At 45.1% G+C, this 25,367-nt stretch overlaps 1 protein-coding gene and 1 pseudogene across 4 annotated transcripts in view; one reads left to right on the top strand and one right to left on the bottom strand.

Annotated features, from left to right (window-relative positions):
- The window catches only part of TCF20 (transcription factor 20), a 161,329-nt gene that overhangs the window by 79,914 nt on the left and 56,048 nt on the right, over positions 1-25,367 (top strand). The gene's annotated exons all lie outside the window — the stretch shown is intronic.
- LOC109436679 (ubiquitin-ribosomal protein eS31 fusion protein) lies at positions 17,745-19,033 on the bottom strand (annotated as a pseudogene).

Below are 25,367 nucleotides of genomic sequence, written 5' to 3'. Positions count from 1 at the left end.
GACTCTTCATCTTTTTTCAGTTGAAAAGTCTTTGTGGATGAGGATTTAAGTTCCAACATACTGAATAGAAGAAATTTGAGTTGGAGTGAAGGCCTTTGCAGCCTGCATCATACGTTAAATGTCTCTTTAAAAAAAAACTTTAAAAAATTTTGTTAACACTGTCCAGCAAAGTGCTAAAAGTTGGCTACCCCTAAAGATAAGGGACACAGGCCAAATGAAGCCGATCGGAATGAGACAGCAGAGAAAATACAAGAAAAAGAAAAATTCTATTTCAGTTCAGCCAGGATTGCTAAGTATATAGCATGCTAGGCACAAGAAATGCAAAAATAAATAAAACATCTTCCCTTTCCTTGTTGTTCAGTGTCTGTGGGAGACGCAGACCTGGAAAATTAATATTTATAAAATCTGTTTAGGGTCGGTAAGGCTGTAATGGGTGCCGCTGGAGTTCTAGGAGAGAACTAGGGAGAAGATCAGAGAAGGCTGTAAAGGAGGGGACATGTGAGCAGGACCTGGAAGGACGGATGGGAGAGGAGACAGCCAACTGGACGAGTGGGGAAGGGCCATTCCAGGGGCAGGGAGGTCCCCCAAGAATCAAGGCTCAGGAGTATGAGGTGCATTAACTAGCCCAGTGCAGGTTCTCGGGGACTGGAGATCACGGGCAAGGGACGCTCAGAGGGAGTGTGGGCCAGTCAGGTGGGGGCAGCTTGGTGATAGGCCTTGAATCTGGGCCAGGGCACTGGGTTCTCATAAGTGGAACAAGGTTTTGTGATGTGAGGTGTGGTATGTGTTCCGATTGTGAGGAGAGGTGGAGGTGGGAAGGGGACGGGAGGGCTGGAACCAGATGACGGTGTCATCATCCTGGCCTCTTCCTGTTCTGGTTTTCCCATGGCTGAAGCCCTAATCTACACGAGAAAGAGCTGTACAATTTAGCAACTGGTTTCAGTAAAATGAATTTACAGGAATTTTTAGCATTAATCCACTTTGATGTTATTTAACAAAAACTTGAATAAGTAATACTAAATACTAAATGTAAATAATTATTTTATATAAAAAATTCTAAGTTTCAGGCATTGTTCTAAATACTTAAACGTATTAATTTCTTAATTCTTATAAAAATTCTCTGAGGTAATACTATTAACTCCATTTTCAGATGAGGAACCGGTAACAGAGAGGTTGAGTGACTTGCCCAAGGTCTCTCTCATCTAAAAAGCAGAGCCAGGATGTGAAATCAGGCATCCTGACCCCAGATTTTGTGCCCTGCACCTGTACATAGTACAATTCTGTGTTTGATTCGAATGAACTGGAAGATAACTCTTGCAGAGTAAGTTTGTGAGCCCTTTGAAGGAGAAGGGTTGGGTTTTGGATTGAAGAAGTGAGTGGAGCCCAGGAATTGCTGTTTTGGGGCCTCCCTGTTGGGACACCATCCGTGTGAGGCAGGGACTTCCTGCCCGCCCCCCCCCCCCCCCGTGGTCCCAGCGCCTGGAGCAGTGCTTGGCGTGTAGTCAGTGCTCAGCAGGCCGTTTCTGTGCGATTGACCAATGAAGTACAGTTTTGCTGCAGCTCAAAGGAATATCCCGTGGAAGTGTCAGCTTCTTTTTCCCCTTGGTTCTCTGTTCACGGTCCCTTTCTGAATTAATGAGTTCCATAAGTTTATTACTTGCTGGGTTTTGTTGAACTTACCTTGCTCAACTTTCAAAGGATGCCAGCTCAGTCTACCTTTTGCTGGATTTAAAAAATTAGCAATTTATTTTCAAAATCAAAGTGCTAGGTTTTAAGACTTCAGCAGAAATCTTTTTATATAAATATCTTTTGTTGGTGCTTTTGGTTTTTCATATACCTATATTTAAGTTGTGAACCTTGTGGGGGGTGGGAGATGAGGGTCAGGGGGATCAAATATATGGTGATGGAAGGAGAACTGACTCTGGGTAGTGAACACACAATGGGATCTATAGATGATGTAATACAGAATTGTACACCTGAAATCTATGTAATTTTACTAACAGTTGTCACCCCAGTAAATTTAAAAAAAAAAAGATGTGAACCTTGAAAATGTTATTAAAGAGAATTGGAATTGACTTCTAATTATAGTAGTTGATATCCTATATTTATGGAATCCTTTCTCAATAGACCAAGCATTATCTCTACTTACCTTTTCTTGCCAGTGTTCTTAATACTCGATACCGATCCATCTGTATCTGCTGAAGAAGCTTCTTCAATGAGCCATTCTTTAAATCTCTTCCAGGAAGCCGGTGATGCGTAACACAGCTCAGGAGGTGTCTCTGCTCTTTCAAGTCACAGTGTTGGCCATGTCCAGTCATATGTCTGATTTCAGTAGCAAATCGATAGGTGAGACGCGTCCCTCACATGGAGCAGACTCATGTTTTCTCCGCTTTAGTTCGTTCTAAATTAAATTGTTTGCGAATAGGAAAGCAGGCAGTTTTGTCTCTTTGCACCTATAAATGAGTGAAAGACTAAGGTGCCATAAGCCAGTATTTTGTTTCTCTTGTTGACCTGATTCAGCTTATTAACATTTTATTAAAATATGTACCTCATAGTATTTTCTTTTATGAATAAGATTGCACTCTACTAAATTAAAAATTTGAAACAATCCCACTACTTGAACAGTATTTCTGTTCTAAAGTTAAAAGGGTCATATGAAAATAGTTACTTTTGTTGAAACAGCTGTACATGGAAATAATTATATATGTTAAAGAAAAAAATTTCAAGAATGTTAGCATAGTGTTTTAATTTGAACAAGTTTTAGAACTGTCTTTTATTGAAATGTATCATTTTATTATAAAATTAGTGTGCTCGTGGTATAAAATTCAATCAATACAGAGATGTATACACTTACTGCGCAGAGACAACTGTGTACAGTTTAGTGCATATTCTGCGCTTTAAAAAAATGTCTTTAAAATATTTTTTTATGCTTTATTTTTTTAGAGCAGTGTTAGGCGCAGAGCAAAATGGAGCGGAAGGTGCAGCTTCCCCATATGCGCTCTGCCCGCACCCGCACAGCCTGTTACCAGTGTCGCCTGCCAGCCTGGCACGCGACTTACAATTGATGAACCCACATTGACATGTCATTGTCACCCAGGGTCCGTAGTTTACATTAGAGTTTACTCTCAGTGACGTACATTCATTCTGTGGTTTCTGTTTGCAGGTGGTTGGTTCATCTCCTGAAGCCTTCTTCAGTATTTGTTTCAGACAGCCTGTGCTGAATTATTATCTGATTTTTTCTATATGGGAACAACATAATTTGTGTGTATTAAACCACTTATCTAACGGCTAACATTTATCGATCCTTGACGAAGAGCCAGGCCCAGTGCACAGTATTTGTATTCATTAGTTAATTATCGAAAACAGCTGTACTTCATCTGTAAAATGGGGATAAAGAAGCAGATTCAAGAGGGGTTAAGTCATCTGTCACTCAGCCACTCAGCCACTCAGTGATAGAACCAGAGCTGGAACCCAGCTCTGTGTGGCTCCGAAACCTCTTTCTCCTTTTAACATAAAAGGTGTACCCGTAAAAACGCCTAGCTGCTTCCTTCCCTTCCACTGAACTCAGGCAGCCCCCTCATACACACATGCTCGTGGGGTCTGTCTCTCTCACCCATTTCTTTTCACAGTGTTTAGCTGACGTTTTGGTCATTTATCTATTTCTTCCACTAGAATGTAAACTCCGTGGATAGAAACCGTGCCTTCTTCACCTTTGCATCTCTGTTGCCTAGAGCAGTGAGTGCGTGGCACACAGTAGGAGCTCACGTTTGTTGTAAAGATTATGTAGCATACGTTGTGTCAGTGCATAAGATTTACTTTTAATCACTTTTCTAGGATAAACATTAAATTCGTTTCCTTTTTAGTTAGTGATTTACGTGAGAGAGTTGAAGGAGAGGTCCCTTGAGAAGATGCTGAGGAACCGGTTAGGTGGGTGACATTCTGTTGTGGCTGAAGAGATGGAAGTGGTTTGGACGAGCAGGTGGGAGACCACCGAGCTGCTGTCAGACCTCTTGGTGATAACTCTTCTTTTTCTTTTTAATTTTTTTTTTTTTTTTTAAGATTTTATTGGGGAAGGGGTACAGGACTTTATTGGGGAACAGTGTGTACTTCCAGGACTTTTTTCCAAGTCAAGTTGTTGTCCTTTCAGTCTTAGTTGTGGAGGGCGCAGCTCAGCTCCAGGTCCAGTTGCCGTTACTAGTTGCAGGGGGCGCAGCCCACCATCCCTTGCGGGAGTTGAACCGGCAACCTTGTGGTTGAGAGGACGCGCTCCAACCAACTGAGCCATCCGGGAGGCAGCTCAGCTCAAGGTGCCGTGTTCAATCTTAGTTGCAGGGGGCGCTGCCCACCATCCCTTGTGGGACTCGAGGAGTTGAACTGGCAACCTTGTGGTTGAGAGCCCACTGGCCCATGTGGGAATCGAACCGTTAGCCTTCGGAGTTAGGAGCATGGAGCTCTAACCGCCTGAGCCACCGGGCCGGCCCGGTGATAACTCTTCTCCGCCATTCCCGGGCCGGTCTCTTCCGAACTGCTGCCAGAAGTCTTCTCAAATACCGCCTTGCCATGTCCCTCAGCTGTGCGCTGAATGAAACGTCCAGGCAGGAGGACCCTGCCCTGCCTTTCCAGCCCCGTCTCCCAGGTTCCCTACACGGGTCCTCGTGCAGATTCTGTGTCCCCATTTCCACGCGTGTGTCTATGCCCTCTTTTCCCAGTCTCCGTCTGTTGAGATCTCTATCTTTCCAGGCTTTTCTCAAATGCTCCTTCCATGAAACTTAACATTCCCTTAACTGGGTGTTTTTTCGTGGCATTTGGTCATTTTCTTGTGTGCATTTAGTCTCTTTTTATCAGACCCTTCTAAGCATGTTCTGACCTCCTTCCCCAGTCCTCTCTGAGGGGGGATGGCGGTGTCAGCACTCCTTATGTTCTCTGCAGGGCGTGGAGTCTGGGAGCGGCCTGTGAATCGTTTTTAGGCAGAGAAGCACCAACGTAGACAGAGGCAGAGTTCATGGTATTTAGTTTGGCACAGGGAAAATTGTCCCTAGCCAAGGATTGTTCGGTGGTCAGGAACCTTTCGAAGAGAAGCCAGGCAATGGTGGTGAGAAGGCAGGTAAAGAATGAAGTGTAGCGGGCCTCGTGCACTGGGCTAGAAGCCAGGAAGCCAGACGGGGACAGGACGAGGTGAGGAGCAGCAAGTCCTTTTCATAGTTCTGAGTGAGTCCCAGGACTTGTCCTCAGGGTTTTCACCAGTAGAGTGAGGGAAACAGGGAGATCGAAGATAATACATTATAGTAATTTGGCCACAGAGAAGGGAAGGTGCTAGAAAACACTGGTCGATTCCAGAAAAGTGATCACAGTAAGAGCCAGCGAGCTTTAGCAAGAGTGCGGTCCTGAGCAGGTGGGCACAAAGGCTGGCATCGTGCTGGAGTCAGTCTCAGGGTCAAGACGTCCGTGGTCCTGTCCCCCTTTGCTGAACATTGCAGAAAGTAGCTCGAACATATTTTAGGACGACGATGACGACGGAAGGTTAGCTTTTAGTGTCAGCTCAGGTCTTAAGGTAGAAGTAGGTAGAATTTAGTGTTTGACACTCTTATAGCAGCTTGTTCTTCTGAACTTTGTGTGTTTGCAGGGCTGGAGACTGAGTCACAGGAGTGAGCCAGGACTGAGGGAGACCGAGTAATGAAATGCTCGTTCCTGGGTGTCCTCGGGTCTCTGAGACTAAGATAGCATTTTTGGGTTTTGCTTTGTTTTGTTTTTTTAATTCAGGTGAAATTCACACAATCTAAAGTGAGCCGTTTTTACTATATTATCAACTCTGTAATCTTACAACTGAAAGTTTGTACCCTTTGACCAAAATTAACCGGTTTGAAGTGAACAATTCAGCACTTCAGTGGCATTTAGTACGTTCACCCACCACCTCTGTCTCGTTGCAAAACATTTTCAGTACCCGAATAGAAACCCCATGCCCCCAGCCCCTGGCAGCTACCAGTCTGCTTTCTGCCTGTGGATTCACCCTTTTCGGTTATTTCTTATAAATGGGATCATACAATATGTGACCCTTGTGCCTGGCTCCTTTCACTTAGCAGTTTTTGAGGTTCATCCCATTTTGAGGTCCCTCCTTGTTGCAGCACATGTTAGTACTTCCTTCCCTTTTATGGCTGGGTGCCCTTCTGTTGGATGGCTAGACCAGTTTGCTTACTCTTTCACCTGCTGCTGGGCATTTGGGTTGGTTCCACCTTCTGGTTGCTTTGAAGAATGCTACTATGGACGTGCACTGCGTGTACTTATTTACCTTTTTTCAATTCCTAATAATAAGTTAATAAAGTATCTGGTTCAGTTGTAACAAATGCGCTATATTTGAGATGTTTCCGTTTGCTACAATCGTGAACCAATATGGATACCTTATTATTAACTGAACTCCATAGTTTATGTTTGGGTTCACTTTTGTTCCACATTCTGTGGATTTTGACAAAACCATAACCATCATGTATCCAGCTGTACAGTATCTGACAGGATAATTTCAGGGTCCCCGAAGTCCCCTGTGCTCCAACTGTGCACCCGTCCTCCCTCCCGGTGGACCCTGCCTTTTCCAGAATGCTGTGTAGTCGGAATCATACAGTATGTAGCCTTTTCAGACCGGCTTCTTTCACTCAGCAGGGTGCATTTACATTTCCTCCACGTCTTTTTGTAGCTTGGTAGCTCTTTTTTTTTCTTTTATCACTGAATAATATTTCATTGTACCACAGTCTGTTTATCCATTTACCTATCGAAGGGCATTTCTGTTGCTTACAAATTTTGGCAATTATAAACAAAGCTGCTATAAACATGAATGTGCATTGTGCAAGTTTTTGTGTTTACTTACATTTCAATTCATTTGAGTAAATACTTAGGAGCATGGCTGCTGGATCATATGATAAGACTATTTTAGCTTTGTAAGAAACTGCCAGACTATCTTCCAAAATGGCTATACATTAACTCTCTCTCTCTCTCTCCCTCTCTCTCTCCCCCTCTCCCTCCCTCCCTCAGAAAAAAATTTATATAACATAAGAGTTGCCATTTTAATCATTTCTAGGCATACATTATCCTGGCAGTGGTTATTCACAGTGTTGTAAAACTACCACCACTATCTGTTTCCAAAACTTTTTCATCACCCCAAACAAACTATGCACCAGTTAAGCAATAAATACCCATTCCCTCTTCCTTTACAGGCCTCAGGACCTTTAATCTACTTTCTGTCTCTATGAATTTGCCTATTCTGGATATTTCATATCAGTGGAATCATACAGTAGTTGTGCTTTTGTGTTTGGCATATTTCACGTAGCTTAATGTTTTCAAAGTTCATCCATGTTGGAGCATATATCAGAACTTCATTCCTTTTTATGGTTGAATAATATTCCACTGTGTGTACATGCCACATTTTGCGTGTCCTTTCCTCTGTTGGTGGACACTTGGGTTGCTTCCACCTTTTGGGTATTGGGAGTAATGCTGCAGTGAACATTGGCATACAGGTATCTGTTTGCATCTCTGTTTTCAGTTCTTTTGCATATATACCTGGAGTGGAATGGCTGAGTCATATAGTAGTAACTCTGTCTATAATTTTTAGAGGAACTGCTAAACTGGCCTCCAAAGCAGCTGCGCCATTTTACATTCCCACGAGCAGTGTATGTGGGTTCCAGTTTCACAACCTGCCCAACACTTGTAATTTCCCATGTTTCGATTATAACCATCCAGGCAGGTATGAGGTGGATCTCATTGTAGTTTGATTTGAATTTCTCTAATAATGTTAAGCATCTTTTTATGTGCCTGTTGGCTATTTGTATGTCTTCTTTGGAGACATGTCTATTCAAGTCCTTTGCTTACTTTTTAGTTGCTTATTTTTAAATGTTTTATTGTTGAGTTGTAAGAGTTCTTTATATATTTTAGATACTAGACTCTTATCAGATACGTGATTTACATGTCTGGCAATTTGGAGTTCTTTTCTGCTGGTATCATTTGAACAAGTTAGTTTAGACACATTGGTTTAGATATGAATAAGCCTGTATGCAGGTTTAAACAGTAACGGAATCCCAGAAATAGAAGAAATTTTGAGTGATTTTTGAAATGTGTTTGATGTCTATATTTTTATTTAGTCATTGTATTTTGTCCTGATCTCTTTGAAGCCTGTACCTCTCACAAGACCCAGGAGACCTGGAGAAACCAAGCTTTGAGAGGCAGTCCCAGCGTGCATCAAATACTGTGAGCCACTTTATTCCTGAGACAGAGACATTTGCAGTTATGCATTGAATCGTGTCTCTGGGTTTTATCTGAAGGTCGTATTCCAAACACAGAATCACAGGAGCTCTCCCCAGTCATGGGCCGCCTGTCCTAAAACTTCAGTAGAGCTGTGCTTCAGGAAGGGTTCGTTTTCTGTCCTCAGCACAGTGCTGTGTGCAGGGTTTTGTGGGTTAACACTGACCTTTCAGCCGGTTCCCCTCCCACTGGAGTCCCTCTATGGGGAGTGCTGTGTTACGGGAGCTGTTCCCCGTGTGTTACCTCCTTGGATGACAGGTTCATTTCGCCGTTTGAGCTTCATAGAAGGAAGGCCAAGATCCTCGGGCCTTTGACCAGATTGATTTTCATATAACTCGAGGAGCCCACCTCGTACGTGCATTCGCTTCCTGATTAGCTGCTCTGGTGTCCTCTGCTCGCCAGTGACGGCTCTTTGCTCGGTAGCTCCTGGTGAAACTCTCCTTCCTGTGCCTCGTATTCCAGGAGCCAGCTGCTCCGTGTTGGCTCAAGTAATAGAGGAAAAGGTGCTCAGTAGACTTGTTATGTCGCCCTGAAGAGTCTAGACAGAACTGTTTAGATTTATCATTTTAAAAAATCCTGTGTTGGGTAGGGTTGGGGAGGAATGTGAAGAAAAGATTCTTTGAGTTTCTCTTGCTGAGACGTTGAATTAGATTGTGAGCTGTGCTTAGTGCAATGGAAGGAGTGGCAATAGCTCGCAGGCCCACATGGCTGGGTAACAGTGGAGTGTCCCTGTTACCCCTGCCAGTGCCTTTTAGTTTTGTGGCTTGGAAGTTTAATCCACTTTCTTTTTAAAGATTTCTTTCTGGCATTTTTTTTAATTGCAATTTATTGGGATGACAATGGTCAACAAAACTACATAGTTTTCAAGTGCACAATTCTGTAATACATCATCTGTGTATCGCGTTATGTGGTCTCCTCCCAGCGTCAGTTCTCCTTCCATCACCATGTATTTGACCCCCTTTACCCTCTTCTACCACCCCCACCCCCGCCCCCCGTGCCTTCTGGCAACCACTAAACTGTTGTCTGTGCCTGTGAGTTTTGTTTGTTTGTCTTGTTCCTTTGTTGCTTTCAGTTTTATGCCCCACATATGAGTGAAGTCATAGGGTTCTCGGTTTTTTCTGTCTGATTTATTTCATTTAGCATAATAATCTCAAGATCCATCCATGTTACCACAAATGGCACTATTTCATCTTTTCTCATGGTAGAGTAGTGTTCCGTTGTGTATATGTACCACATCTTCATTATCCAGTCATCTATCGAATGACACTTTGGATGTTTCCATGTCTTGGCCACTGTAAATAATGCTGCAATGCACATTGGAGCACGTGTATCTTTACAGATAAATGTTTTCAGATTTTTTGGGTAGATACACAGGAGAGGGATTGCTGGGTGATATGGTAATTCTATTCTTAATTTTCTGAGGAACCTTCACACTGTTTTCTATAGCGGCTGCACCAGTCTGCAGTCCCACCAGCAGTGTATGAGGTTCCTTCTCCACAGCCTCTCCAACACTTGTTATTATTTGCCTTGTTGATAACAGCCATTCTGACTGGGGTGAGGTGATACCTCATTGTGGTTTTTATTTGCATTTCCCTAATAGCTAGGGAAGTAGAACATTTTTTTCATATATCTGTTGGCCATTTGTATGTCTTGTTGGGAGGAGTTTCTGTTCATGTGCTCTGCCCATTTTTTAATTGGATTGTCTGTCTTTTTTGTTGTTGAGTTGTATGAGTTTCTTACATATTTTGGATGTTAGCCCCTTATTGGAGGTGTTGTTTGCAAATATCTTCTCCCATTTGGTTGGTTGCCTCTTTGTTTTGTTGATGGTTTCTTTTGCTGCACAGAAGCTTTTTAGTTTGATATAGTCCCATTCATTTATTATATTTTAGCTTATATTTACCTTGCCTTTGAGGTCAAATTCATAAAACCCTCTTTGAACCCAAAGTCCATCAATTTAGTACCTATGCTTTCTTCAATGCAGTTTATTGTTTCAGGTCTTATGTTTAAATCTTTCAGTTAATTGTGGTACGTGATGACAGGTAGCAGTCTAGTTTCATTCTTTTGCACGTGGCATTCCAATTTTCCCAGCACCGTTTATTGAAGAGACTTTGTTTTCTCCATTGTATGTTTTTGGCTCCTTTGTTGAAATTATCTGTCCATATATATGTGGGTCTTTCTGGCATTGTCTTCCTGTCTTTTTCTGTTCTTTTTCTTCTTTTTGGTAGCACGTAAGTAGAGGGAGTATGAGATTATTATGATTTAACATGTCTCTTTTAAGTGCTTGCCCTAGAACTCCTTACCTGCTAGGAGCGTTATGTCTTTGTATCCTCTGTGTCTGGCCCCTAGTAGGACCACAGTAGATATTTGTTTAGTTAGCTGTAGCACTGTACTTCCAGAACAGGTAATGCCATTTTTGGAAGACATTCTAGGATAATAGAGATCACTGATCGCATATTTACCAGGCTTCTTGAGTCCGTGGCTTGACATGGTTTATCTGTTCTCGAGAATTCCTGGCAGTTCTTTCCACATATTGCTTTGCCCTCCTTTTTTCCTCATCCTGAGATCCAGTTATATGGATATGTTAAACTTTTTTGTAATTTGTTCTTTCTCCTATAATTTTTATCTGTTTCTATTTCTCATTCTGGGTAGTTTCTTTGATCTATCTACCATTTAACGAATTTTCTGTTTAATTTGAGTTTTATTGAAATTAAGAACTCAGTGGATGGGTATATTGTATTTTTCAGTTTGGGTTCTTTTCACATCTGCTATGTTGCTTTTTATGGATTCAGGTTCCCTGCTAAATTTTTCAAGCTGGTTTTTATTTCCTAAAACAGAGTAAATATAGTTGTTTTACAATCTTCTCTCAATTCTATTATCTGGAGTCTGACTGTTTATGATGGTTCTTACTCATGGTGTTTTGTCTTTTTGTATGTTTGTGTCCCGGACATGGTATTTGAAATATTATATATTATTTATAGAAATAATTAGAGACTTGACGCCTGTTCCCAGGGAGGATTTTCTTTGCCTTTTTCCAGGTGCCTGGGGGCACTAGCAAACCAGGATCACTTTACTCCAAGTTGAGAGTTTGAGATTTCCTGGACTAACCAGGTGATTCGAAGCCGAGTCCATGGGAGGCTGATTTACTTCCAGTTCACTCTTACTGCTGGGACGCAGCCATTTGGGGCCCCAGCCCGCTGCTTTGGTGGGGGCAGCTTACCGAGTGTCTCCCAGGCAGGGCCCTCGAAGGGGCACATACCACGGGCGTCTTGACCAGCTCTGGCGGCCCAGCAGTTGCCCCAGGTCTCACCTCTTGGGATTTCCCTTCTTTCCAGGGTATTGACTTGGTAATTCCTCACTCTCTTTTTAGCTTTTGGTTACTTTAAAAAAGACGTGTGTATGTTTCATCCAGTTTGTCTTTGTGAAATTATTTAGTGCATTGTTACTGGATGCAAAAGGGGAGGCCTTATTTTCACGGGCTCCTGGTATTCTAATGTTCACCTTTAAACAAGTGACCATAAGGTGAGAGACACTACACTCTCGTCTCGTGTACATCTCCGTGTGACAGTGAGTATAAGGGGGACAGCTGGTCAGGTCAGCCGAGCAGCGTTGGCTGGAGGATCCTCCAAGAATCTGTGTCTGGAGCATGGATTCCAGACCCGCTGCCTGAGTTCTGAACCCAGCTCTGCTGCTTCTGAGCGGTGTGACCTTAAGCAAATAACTATTGTGTGCCTCTGCTTTCTTGTCTAAAAAAAAAAAAATGGAAATAGGGCGGCCAGCTGGCTCTGTTGGTTAGAGCGCAGAGCTCATAACACCAAGGTCACCGGTTCGATTCCCACATGGGCCAGTAAGCTGTGCCCTCCACAGCCAGATTGAAAAAAAAAAAAAAGAAAGAAAACGATGACTTGACTTGGAGCTGATGAGTCCTGGAAAACCACACTGTTCCCCAATACTCCCCAATTAAAAATAAAATGTAAAAACATAGGAACTAGTAATCGTACTTACCTGTGGTTGTGCTGATTAAATTAGTTAATAACTAAAGCTTTTAGAATGTTGCCTGACTCATAATAATCAGTAGATAAATTTTAGCCATTATTATAACCATCCAGAAAATTTGGAAATAGCTGATTTTCAGGAAATGTTTATATCCATTTGGCTTTTATTTTCAAAATTTGGGATTGCAAATGCTGGCGCCTTCCCATCAGCCACCTGTGCTCTGTGGCCTTATTTCAGAATGACTGAGGTTGGTGTTTACTAATTTCATGCCAGTTGGTCAGCGAAGGCAGACACACTTCTGCTCTCCAGAGAGCAACTGCCTCCGAGTGGGTCTGCAGCGGTCAGGTGGCTGCGCCTCCGTGGGGAGAGTGGGGATTGGTCTTGAGGCTTTTGCCTATAGAGTAACAATGTCCTCCTTTGGCATTTTGATTCTGAACTAGGAGGGCTGATGAGGATTTAACCCTGCTGTGATTTTTATGAATGGACTGTACATCGCAGGCTGTGCGAGCTTTCTTAATTAGCGAATGGAATGGCGTAGAGATGAATGCTCGCAGAGTGGCTTTCTATCAGTCATAGTAGTTAGTTATTTCATTTGTTCAGGTTTCTTTTGTTGTGTTTCATTTGATCGATTGATTGATGGCTGACCCCTCTTCCAGTTTTTTCCTTGTTGCTTGCCTTTTGCCTGTTTTGTCATTGGTTCAGACTTTTACCTGCGAAAGTGAGAGAGGAAGGCAATACTAATAATGATCATTTTAATTTACGCGGTATTTGGCAGTGCACAGGTTTATTGTGGAACATTCCTGGGAGGCAGCAAGGTTAGCTGAACTCCATTCTGCAAATGAGGAAAGTGGCAAAACTAGAATATTTAAATATAGGTTTCCTGATTCTAAATATAGTGTGTTTTCCAATGCATCACCCAGGAGAATCCATTGAAAATGAGTTTAATAGGGGGAGCAGTTGTCCCTTGCCAAAGTAAAGCTGTGTTCTTGCTCGTTTTGCCTGCTGAAATGAAATTCTATTCCAGGGGATCTTTTTTTTTTTTCTTGAACATGTTTTCCTTGGTCTCTTTCTTCAGGACATTTAGTCCGACTCTAGGTAAGAAAGCAGTGCTGAAGCGCTCGCTGGCCCAGAGCAGAGCGGCGTGTGTGCCGACGGGCGCCCAGTCCTGTCTTCCCTCTAATACCCTCATCCAGGGAGGGTTGTGGGTTTTGCTCCTCACGTCTCTCGGGAGAGACAGCCGGGAGAGACAGCCGACGGTTGTCAGGAGTCCTTTTGTCTCTCAGTGCCTTGTGTATGTGTAACTTGGCACCCTCCTTATTGCGATTATGGATTGCCCTTTTTTTTTCCTTTTTGAAATGAAATGAGAACCCAGAATACGGTCTAGAGCTCAAGATACTCACAAAGATCTGATGCTACTGAAATGATGTGCCTTTTTATTTCTTCAGAATCTTTCAACCTTAAATTAATTTTGAGGCTCTTCCTGGAGACTTAGAGGTGAGCCTTTCTCTTTAGTTCTGAGTTGGTTAGTTTTTACGCTTGTAATGTGTTTGAACCAATCCTTTGAGCTATTTATAGAGGTCGGATTTTCATAGGGTTTTTAAATTTTGGTTTGTCTTCTGTTTTTCTATTTGTTTTTAGTGAGAAGCTCAGTAATCTTTAGAAGGAGCTTAGTTTATAGATGCATTTAGCAAGAACTGACACATTGTTTCTCAGTATTTTGGAGTTGTGGTGAGTTTGAGGCAACAGTGCAAAATGTAGAATGTCGGCTCACTCTGTCCTAACGCCTGTGCTCTTTCGCAGGAATTAATCATCCAGAAAATATTCCTCCCGTGCTTGCATCCCCAGCCATATGGAGAGGACCCCATAAACTGTAAAAAGGTCCATTGGCTTTTATCTGGAGTGGACTGCACCCGTTAGAACTCAGTTCTGCCTTTTGCTTCATCTGACAGGTTGACCTATGGTGTTGGCACCTCCAATAAAATCAAATCTTAATGCTTTGGTTGCCTGCGTGTCTCATTGCTTTGCCCAAGAAGGCCAAGGACATGTCCAAATCGGTGTGTCCCATCCTGTGTCTCCTTTCTCGGACTGTTGGGCCCTGCCTTTGTTTATACTGTGCTGTTTAGACTCCACTTCTAGTCGTAAATCCAGCTGTGGTCGGGTGGTGGTAAGAGGAGCTTTTTGCATTTGAAGCAGGTCTGGTTCACGGGCTCAGGTGTCTCCATGGTCATGTACATGTAAAGTATCTTTTAGTGTTTTTACATTTCTTCGTGCTGAACTTAATAAGTGCTTTCTTCCAAAAGGTAGCTAATTTTCAAAATACTTTAAAGAATACCTTTTGAGTCACGTTATTTACATTTTTGACTAGTAAGTTAAGTAATTTTATTCATCAGAAGTGATGGATTATGTTCAGCTCCTTGGAGGCTGAGGTGCAGATCACCTGCCTCCTTAGGCCTCAGTGAGAAGTGAGGCTCCCAGCAGGGAGGGGGGTGGGAGTGGGGGTCGTTATAGGGACCCGTTGTCGGGATTCAGTTCCTTCACAGATGGAAACTTTGGGTCTCCATCTGTTATCTGTGCTTTTGTCAGAAGGAGAATTTATAATGTCAACTTAATTCCCCCAGCATTTGAATACTTGCTGTGTGCCTGGCAGAGGACGAAGTGCCAGGCTGTGTGGGAAACAGGGGGACGTAATTCAGATGATGCCGGCCGTAGTGTGCTCACGAGGGTCAGCGGGAAGGCAGGGTTTGCACTCGACTTGACAGGGGAGTGGTATGTCAGCAGGTGAATATTCCTCGGGCAGAAGGAGCAGCTGGGACAAAGGAAAGGCTGCCAACGGTATATGCCCGAGCACTGGGCAACACACAGAGCAGGGCTCAGATAGGAACAGGAGAGGTTAAGGGCACCTTCTTTGATGGATCTGGGTTAAGTCTGAGCATTCCTTCTTCGCTGACTAGCTGTGTAACCTTCTGAGGTTTAAACTTTCTGAAACTCAGTTTCCCCATCTGCAGAATGGCCAATAAATACATCATAGACTTGTTAAGATTCAATGGGACTGTATTGCCTGGCATACAGTGTAAGCACTCAGTAAAAATAGCTACCATTATGAAATTTTATTTCTTGTTTTAAAGTTTAACATGTTCATGAAACCTGTTCCTAGAGGGTGACTGTCCCTTGCAGCCCCATCCCCAAAGACAGCTATTGTCAACAGTTTGGTGAATGTTTCCCTTTAATTTCATCTCTGTACATTTTTGTTTTCTCCCTTTGTTTTGACTGCCGTTGTGCCAGCTTAGGGCGTTTGGGAAGCAGGGAAAGGGGAGGCTGTGTGGCACGCCTGGAAGACGAGACTAGGCTGCGTGTCATCCTAAGAATCTGATCGGATCTGTTTCAGTACCAGTGCTGAATCTTGGATTCGCGGGAAGTCTTGTAGGGGGGAAGCGAGTATGTGCTTGGCTGTTAGAGCGCCTGCACATGTCAGACACCTGTTACACGCCTTCAGCGGTGCGCGTCCTCGGCGGGGAGCGGAGGTGCTCACATGAAGTGGGGAAGTAAGGACACCTGGCAGGGCCCAGGCAGCCGGTAGTGCTGTGTGGACAGATGCGGTGTCTGTGCGGGGACGGCGAGCTCACTGAGCTGAGCGTCTCCTGATGTGAGGCAGGCCTTGAGGAATGGTGGCGATTTGGGAACATTTCTGAGGGGCAAAGCACAAGTCAGGAGGCCGGAGGACAGGCCCTGAGTGCACGGCCTGCACAGAGCGGTGGCCGTGGCTTGGCCAGGAGTGAGAGGTGCTTGGAGAGGAAGAGGCCCGTGCCCTGGCCTCACCTCTTAGCGCCCTCGGGGGCCCTGACCTCGCCTTGTCGTCTGTCTTCTCTTCCAGAGCAGAACGGTGTCTTCGTCACCCCTCTAGTCTCAGGCCTCGTGGAGGATAGTTGCTGCTATGGAAATGATAGACTGGATATCCTGCTGGCCTCTCAAACTCGGGGTCTAAAAATCTTCATCTCCTCTCTCTCTCCTGCTCTCAGCCACCAGGCCTGAAACAGGTCACCGGCCCCCGCGCTCCCACAGCGCTGTGTGCTTACCTCTCCATCCCATAATTATTTTGCACACCCGTTTGGGGTCACAGCACACAACGCTCCCCAGCACGTCTGGTGGCCAGCATGTCACACATGGTTCTGGGAGCCCACATAGCTTTTCCTCCTTTCTCACTGGCTGTTCCTTCCCTTACTCTCCTTTTCTGGCTTCTGGCCCTCCTTCCCAGCCTCTAATGTTGGAGTGATTTAGGGGTCGATCCTACGCATAGGCCCTGGCCAGTGGCTTTAAACCTTTTCTTTTGACCAAACCAGATCCCAGCCTGGTGCACACACAACACTTGCTTATGCGCGTAGACACTCACAACTGACACAGCTTCACAGAACAGTTCTTATACTTCCTCTTACGCTGAGCCATGGACTCTGTTATTTTCCATTCTGTTCTAGTTCATTTTTTTGAAGTGCTGTTCATGACCCACTAAATTGATTTCGCAACCTTCAGTTTGAAAAACTGCTCTGTGTGATCTCATCCCCTCCTTTGGCTTTAAGTACTGTTTCTACTGATGACCTTCCCATTTATATCTCCATCCCCACTTTTCCCCTGAGCTCCAGACATGCCAGCCCTCCACCTGGCATCTCCACTTGGATGTCCGCTAGGAATCTCCGAGTTACCGAGTCCAGCAGCGCAACGCACTCCCGCTCCATCCCTTCAGCCTGCCCCACTCCCCGCCTCGTCCCTCTCCACGAGGGGTGCGTTGTCACAGTTGCTCAGTGGGGCACTGCTGGGGCACAGGCTCCCACACCTGCTGCCTGTGCTCAGACCTGTTGCTGCCATCAACGAGCTTTGAGGCCTTGGGCACTTAGTTACTAACCCCTTTCCTGCCTCATTGCCTTTATTTTAATACAGGGGGGTTGTCTGCTGCGAGCGCCTCATGGGGCTGTTGGGTAGATCGGATGAGTTTTCACCTGTAAAGGGCACAGAGCAGTGGCTGCCGCTCAGCTGCTGCTGCTGCTGCTGTTTGTCATCGTCGTGTCCCTCACATCCACTTCTGATCCATTAGCAATTTCCGTTGGCTCTAACTTCAAAATCCACCCTTTATTTCACTGCATATCACCACCTCCATCAACACCACATTCGTCTGTGCCGCCAACATCCCTTACCCAGGCGACCAAAATAGCTCCTTAACTAACTCCCTGCTTCTGCCCTGGCCCCTCCCAAGTCTGTTTTCCACAAAACAGCCAGAGTGGCCATCTGAGAATTGAAACCAGAGTGTGTCACTCTAGCTCAAAACCCGCCAAAGCCTTCTAATAAAATCCAAAATTCTTACGTGGCTTACTTACCAGGTCCTTCATTTTAGTACTTCTGAGACTGTGCTGTGTGTGCAACTCACGGGTAAGCTCGTTAACGTGCGGACGCTGCCTCTCCCGCAGGCCCCCAGACGGCAGTGCTGCTGGTCTGGGGACCCCACAGTGTGTGTGTGGGTCCCGTGTACTCAGGGCCCCTTTCCCTGGCTGCTTGTCCCTCTGCTCTCCCTGCACCTGGCTTTGCCACGTCGGCGCCTTGTTCCTCTCACCAAGCTCCTGCTTCTGGCCTTCGCACAGGTCTTTGCGCTCTGGGCCCTCATCTCGTTGGAGTCTCTGCTCACACGCCACCATCTTGTTTAAATCCCGCCCTTCTCTCTGTCCCCTTAGCCTCCCTTATTTCTCCGTGAGCTTTTCTTAGTTCCTGGCGTATGTTTATTTGTTCATTGTTTTGTCTGTTTGAATGCCGTTTTCATGGAGTTTCAGCCTCATTCATGGCTGTCTCCCCAGAACCTAGAAGCAGTACCTGGAATGCAGTATTTGTTCAAATGGACATAAATGTGTCCCGTTAGACATGAGGGCAGGGACCTTCCTTATTCCTTCTTTTTGCTGTGTCGGTATTTACCTGAATCCTCGCTCCGGTCCTCTCCTACCCTCCTCACTCACCCTCGTAGCTCCATTTCCCGTAGCTGCTGTGTGCCAAACTCTTCTGCTACGGGCTTTTTACAACCTTACTTCATTTTTCTTTAAAACTTTTTTTAGTGTTAGTTCATGTCTTTTATTAACCCAGGCACAATTCCTTGTCTTCTGGTTTGTCGAAGCAGTAGGTCAGACAATATTTGCCACAATAATGTCTGTCAAAGGGGCTGGTCCTAAAAACTCCAGCACCACATGCATCGGAGGGGCACTCCGACAAAGGCAGCTGGTTTTGCCGTTCTCATCCTGAAATCTTACAGCGTGAGCTTCCTTGTCTGTGCTTATTCTCCTTGGCAGTGCTGTAAGCCTTCTTCCTCCTCTTCTTAGCGTCCTCACGAGGGCTCAGCACAAGGTGAAGAGTGGATGCCTTCGGACTGTAGTAACCAAAGTACGTCCACCTTCCAGCTGCTTGCCAGCAAAGCTCAGTCTTTGCTGAGCAGGAAGAATTCCTTCTTTATCCCGGATCTTGGCCTTTACGTTTTCTATTGTAGCCAAGGATTCAACCTCCAGAGTGATGGTCTGCCCAGTAAGGGTTTTCACGAAAATCTGCATCTTGGTGGTGGTTCCACCGCAGATGGCAGCTCAGAAACGCTTTAAAAACTTTTATGTAAGCAACACATGCATATAGGCTTAAGTCAAACAAGTGAAAAAAATCATCCCCTAGTTACCGTGTTTCCCCAAAAATAAGACCTAGCGGACAGTCAGCTCTAATGCATCTTTTGGAGCAAAAATTAATATAAGACCCGGGTATAATATAATGTAATATAGTATAATATAATATCAGATAATATAATATAATATAATATAATACCAGGTCTTATATTAATTTTTGCTCCAAAAGAGGCATGAGAGCTGATTGTCCGGCTAGGTCTTATTTTCGGGAAACGGTAATGTTTTGGTATGTATCCTTTCCAGCCATTTTCTGGACTTACACATTGTTTTGCAGTTTGTCAGATGGAGCTTGCTTCCAGTGTGAGTAGAAGTCTTGGCAGAAGAGTACAATGTATCCATTCGCCCTGCCAAGGGCAAACTCCAGGGGCATTTCTACAGTTGGGAAAACTCGGCGCAAAGAAGTCATTTGCTCAAGGTGTCATGAGCAGAAACTGCAAAACACAGTTGGGAACCTGACTGTGGGTTCCGGGTCCCTCCCCGCCCTTCCCACTGCTCGGTGCTGCCAGGAGCTGTGAGGACAGAGACAGGGTGATTGACTCACTGGGAGACGCCTCCCAAAGCAAGGGCGTTGGAGCCGGGCTTGACAGAAGAGTCTGGGTTGTTCAGTGGTGCAGGTGGGCAAACGTGGGCAGAGACCGGGGGGTCTGAAGCACATTTGGGCAGCAGAAGTTCCATAAATTTGAAATTGAACACCCTTCTGAGCAGCGTGATGAAATTTCCCGCCATCTAAAGCCGTCCCACTTGGGACGTGAGTCACCCCTTTGTCCAGCGTGTCCCCACCGTACACACGCCTCGCCTGTTAGTCAGTAGCCGTCTCCGTGATCAGATCGACTGTCAATGTCACGGTGCTTGTGTTCAGGTCACCCTTATTTTACTTAATAAAGGCCCCAAAGCTCCAGAGCAGTGATGCTGGCAGTTCGGAGACGCCAAAGAGAAGCAGTGAAGTGCTTCCTTCAGGTGACAAGGTGAGAACACTGCAGTGAGATACCTTGGGAGAGAGACCACATTCTCATGACTTTTGTTACACTACACTGTTACATTTGTTCTATTTTAGTTATTGTTGCTAATCTCTTACTGTGCCTCATTTATAAATTAAACTACCATAGGTACCTATGTATAGGAAAAATGTATATACAGTGTTTGGTGCTATCTGAGGTTTCAGGCATCCACTGGGGTCTTGGATCATGTGCCCTGTGGATAAGGAGGGGACTACTGTATATTCTTAAATTTATCTGTTTATACATATGGAGCTTGAGAGCTAATTTGGAAAACTTCCATTGTTAATTTACCTAATACAGTAAATAAAAGAAGAAAAAGTTTGGTCCTATAAAATCTGAAGTACCCCCTCAGGCTGGTTTGACGTGTCCCTTCTCGGCTGACAGCATATGCTCGCTTTCTGGCACAGAAGAGCATTGCAGGCCCACAACTGTACTTTGCCTGCCCCTTGGAAAATCAGCCATTTTCCCAAGAAGCCCAGGTTCCCTTTAGTGAGGGATGGAATTTGGAAACTCAAAACTGAATGTCAGTGTGGTTCCCTAGGATTATTAGTGCTGTCTTCTAAAACCACCATGTCTGCTTTTGTGTGTGTGTGTGATGTGTAGCTTTTTAATTCACCTGGAGTTTATTTTTATGGCTATTGTGAGATGGGGTCTAGCACAGTTATTTTTCTCCCAGAAAGGTAGCTGTTATACCAACACCTTCTCATTTATTTTAATTATAATTGAGAAAAAGTTATGATACACGGAAGGGCAAATATCTCCTGATTTTGTTTTTTATAGTTTCCCACATTTTCTTGACTAGCTTTGCGCATTTTCTTTAGATAACTGTTAGAATTCATTTATCAAAACGTAATGGGAGGGTGCCCCACAGAGGCAGTGGGGAGCCCCGTGGCTCAGGGGTGAAGGGTATAGACGTGAAGGATGAGGCTGCAGAGTTTGGGAGATTGTTCCAGTGAGCGAAGGAAGTAAAATGATTAAGCGAGTATGTAAGTGTCTATGAAGATAACGGGAGCGGTTACTGTCTCAGGAAGGAATTACAAAGATGGAAGGTTAGAAAGAACCCTGAGGGTGTGGGGTTGGAGTTGGAGGTATGAACTCAGGGTTCTTTAACATAGATAACACTGTAGACACAGAATAGTTACAGGTGTGGGTGTCTGTATACGTAGGTGCTTTTCTATTCTGGCTAGAAGCAGCGGCATCGCAGGAGCAACGAACAGCCTTAGCACGCAGATCTGTGTTTCCAAATACTTCCGTCCGCTAAAAGGAATCGGATGTCCTTGGAGAAATGCTGGTTCCGCGGGTTGGGGCGGGCAAGTACACAAGATGAGCCTGGTACATCGTGTGCCAGGAAGTGAGGGAATGCTCAAGGAGTGGAACATGTCAAAGGGCACGGGAGCCAGTTTGAAGAGGTTTCCACTGGCCAAATCAGGGACAGTTGATGGATAAATAGGTGAGGAGGGAAAGCGGTGCCTGCTAATGAGGGCTAGAGTCACCATTTGGCAGGCCTCACAGGTGGTTCATCCACGTGGCAGGCGTCGTCGGGTGGGTGCTTGGCAAAGAACAGGATATCGGTGTCATCTCAGGAGTTCTCCCAGCGAGATGCCGGTTACAGAGGACAGTGGTGACTTTACAGTGGAGAAACCAGGCAGAGATGGGCTTGTCCAGGTGGATGGGGTTGCCAGCTCCTCAGAGGGGTGGCTTGCCACCCGTCCCTCCTGACATGACGCGCTGGAAGGGGCGCAGCTCCCATCTCTGGTGTTGCTGCCAAGAAAGCGGGCCCCGAGTGCACATACAGGTTGAGGGCCATCCTACAGAAGGAAAGGGCAGTGCTGTCAGGAACCTGGACGACGGGAGAACAGAGGACCATTCCAGATTGACAAGACACTAGCGAGACATGACAGCTTGTTTTCCTGGGTGGGATTCTGGGCCAGAAAGGACAAAGAAACATTGTTGGACAGTTCACCAAATTTGGATGGAGCCTGTGGATTGGATTGGTGCTGAGGTATGAAGGTTGACTTCCTGATACGGGGGGATGTATGCTGGTTATAGAAGAGTGTCCTTGTTTTGGGAAATATATACCAGAATCTGTAGGGGTGACAGAGCTTCAGGGCTTCAGCCTGCTCTCCGGAGGTCAGGGAAAAGCTAATGGAGGGAGGGAGGGAGGGAGGGGGGTTGGGGGGAGAGAGAGAGAGAGAATGCGCGTAAGTCATAGAGCAAAGGATGTGAAACACCAGCTGAGGAATCTTATCGAAGGTGTACCGGTATGTGAGCAGTGTCGTACATTCCCTGTACTTCTCTGTACGTTTGAAATTATTTCAGGTGGTTTTAATACCTATTGCGATTTTGATTGGAGCTCTTAGTTCTGTAAACTGATCTGTGGGCCCCGGGAATGATGCAGGGTCTTCTTGTCTAGATACATTGTCTGTCCTTCTGGCTTGTTTGTTTTTGTTTTGAGCTCTTCTTTTTCGATCCTTCAGTGAAGTTTCTAATTTTCATCATGTCGCTTTTGTCCAATTCTATCTACTTTGGATTAGTCCTCTGGTATCTTTTTAATTTTTTGCTGTTATGAAATGACACATTTTTTGCCTGTGACAACACTAATTGCTTTTTGTGATTTTGTCTGTGAAGGTTTAGAAATCATGCACTCACAAAACCTTTAAATGGAAAAAAAATTCAATAACATCTTAAAAGCTCAGGCTCCACAGTTAGGGAAAACCCGCAGGGAGCCCAGACTTAGCCTCACTGGCACCCCCATCCTTCTCTTGCCCCCTTTCCAAGAACTCTTGGCCGTCTTGCCACATATGTGGTCATCTGAATTGATCTTGGGATGTCCCTGTGACTATTAGACAGGTAGCCACTGAGTGGAGGGGGGCCCCGGCTCCCTGGCCTGACCAGGAACTGATTTGTGGCATTTCCCTGCAGCTACGGAAGCAGTTAATAGGGTGCTGCAGCCTCCAGGCTGTTTGAGATTATGGCTAAAAATAGGCCTGCCCTCTGTGGGGTGGAATTCAGCTGTTTTTAGGCCTGATTCTGAAAAATAGCTCAGAGGCGGTGATTTCTGTGTGCACACTCAGGCACCACACTGCATGTGTGGTGTTGGTGCCAGGTTTCCTGGAGCAGAGATTCTGCCTGGCAAGCGCCTCCCTCCTTCCCCTTGGGCAGGGAAGTGCTTTGCAGTCCGTAGGAGCAGATTGAGCCAGATATGGGATAGTGTGAAGGTATTTTTTTTAATGAGGTTAATGAAATTTCAAAGTGATTATTTTCTGCACAGCATTAATGTAAGTAGAAGTGCAAAGGAAGAAAATGTGTCCACAATCCTGCCACTCTGAAAAGTTAAAAGGTTTTCATTTTTCCATATCGTTCTCCTTGGCCTGGACTAAATGAATGTCTGATTTCTAGACAGTTGTAGCCATAGCACAGGTATAAGTTCTCTTTTTCTTTCTTTCTTTCTTTCTCTCTCTCTCTCTCTCTCTCTCTCTCTCTCTCTCTCTCTCTCTCTTTCCCTTCCTTCCTCCCTCCCTCCCTCCCTCCCTCCCTCCCTCCCTCCTTTCCTTCCTTCCTTTGGTTTACATCAACTTTATTAAGGTATAATTTACGCAAAACAAATGAAAACATTAAGTACCGTGTTTCCCCGAAAATAAGACCTAACCAGAAAATAAGTCCTAGCATGATTTTTCAGGATGCTCGTAATATAAAATTTCCCTGAAAATAAGACCGGGTCTTATATTAATTTTTGCTCCAACAGACGCATTAAGGTTTATTTTATATTACGAGCATCCTGAAAAATCATGCTGCGGTTTATTTTCTGGTTAGGTCTTATTTTCGGGGGAACACGGTATTGAGTTGGTATATGCTGCTTTCTTTATCTAACTATACATAATAAGTATTTCCCATGGCGTAGAATCTTCATAATAAGATTTTTAATGAGTACTGTTTTGTTGAGCAAACATACATAATTTGCTTAATCATTTTCAAATGATAAAGAATTAGATTCTTGCCGGCCTTTTCTTATTGATATCATTGGAGTGAATATGTTTGTACTTTCATCTTTGGTTGTTTGTTTTGAGAGTCACCTAGGATAGAAATATAGTAAATAGAATTACTAGGTCAAAAGTTACTAATATTTTTACCATCACGCACCACATAGTGATGTTTTCTTTGAGTGAACACGAGCCGCATGTACGCTGTGGTCCCTACAATACCGCGGAAGGGAAGTTTCTTTTCTCTGACGGGAGCCACGTCTGTGGGGCTGGGCAGTAGGTTCCCTGTCGTCACAGCACCCCAGTGTTGAGTGCACACATTACCTCCCGATCAGTCAGCCCGACTTGTGTCACCCACCCCACCCCCTCGGGCTGCATGTTCAGAGGGCGCCACAGCCCTCCCAGACCTAGCTTGAGGGTCTTCAGAGTTCATTGCTGTAATGTCTTTGCCACAGACCTGAGAACCTACACAAGGACGCAGGTCCTCAGGCGCTGCCCTCACCAGCCTTAAGTGCCACGGCTGTTTCCAGCAGAGCCTTCGGGGACAGTGTGCAGCCAGCCTGTCCCTGTACTTGGGACATATTTCCAGGTTGTAATAATGATGTCAAGCATAGATGCATTTTATTTCTTGTGCCAGGAGGAACCAAAAACTAGTATCAAAGTCAAAATACTGAGTCTTCCGCTCTCCACTGTCTGCATGTTGAACAAACACCCCCTTTTTTAATGACTGCCACAAAGTTCCCAATGTGACCACTGCTCCAACACGCAGTAGCCCGAGCCACATTGCCGTGCCAATGCCCTGTGTTCCTTTGTCCATCCTGACTTCCTCCCTGCTGACCCTCAGGCCGCCTTCCACTCCGTCCCGACGTCACTGTGACAGTGGGCGAGGCCTTCACCAGCGAATCTCCGCAGTATTGCCAGTGAGTCCAGCACATCCCCACTCATAGAGCAGCACTGACAGCGTCCATGTTCTGTTCCTGTTGGAAAGAAGCGGGGGGCGGGCCTGTGGACGGTGTTTATAAAGTCTGCAGTGGTGCCTGTGTGTCCTAGGCCTCACGTTCATATCCTGACTCCCCCAGGGCAGCTGCCAGTCCTGGGAGCTCCATTCGGAACTGTCCTGCACAGGTGGACCACTTTTTCTCTCTTATGTCGCACCTGTGCGGTGCCTTTTCTATGTTTAGACATGTTTAGATGCACAAATACTTACCATTGGTTACAGTTGTCTCCCCTGTTCAGTCAGTACGGCCTCGTGCCGAACAGGTTTGTAGCCCAGGTGCTGGCCCATGGAGTCAGGTGTGTGGTTGGTGGGACCGTCTAGGTTGTGTAAGTGCCTCTGTGATACTCGCACTATGATGAAATCACCTAACAACTCGTTTCCCAGAACAAATCCCCATCATTAAGCAATGCACGACTATTACCAA

This window comes from Rhinolophus sinicus, linkage group LG02, assembly GCF_036562045.2.
Source record: "Rhinolophus sinicus isolate RSC01 linkage group LG02, ASM3656204v1, whole genome shotgun sequence".
In the NCBI taxonomy this organism is placed as follows: Eukaryota; Metazoa; Chordata; class Mammalia; order Chiroptera; family Rhinolophidae; genus Rhinolophus; species Rhinolophus sinicus.
Note: the sequence above shows the minus strand (reverse complement) of the source record. Positions and strands in the feature narration are given on the sequence as shown.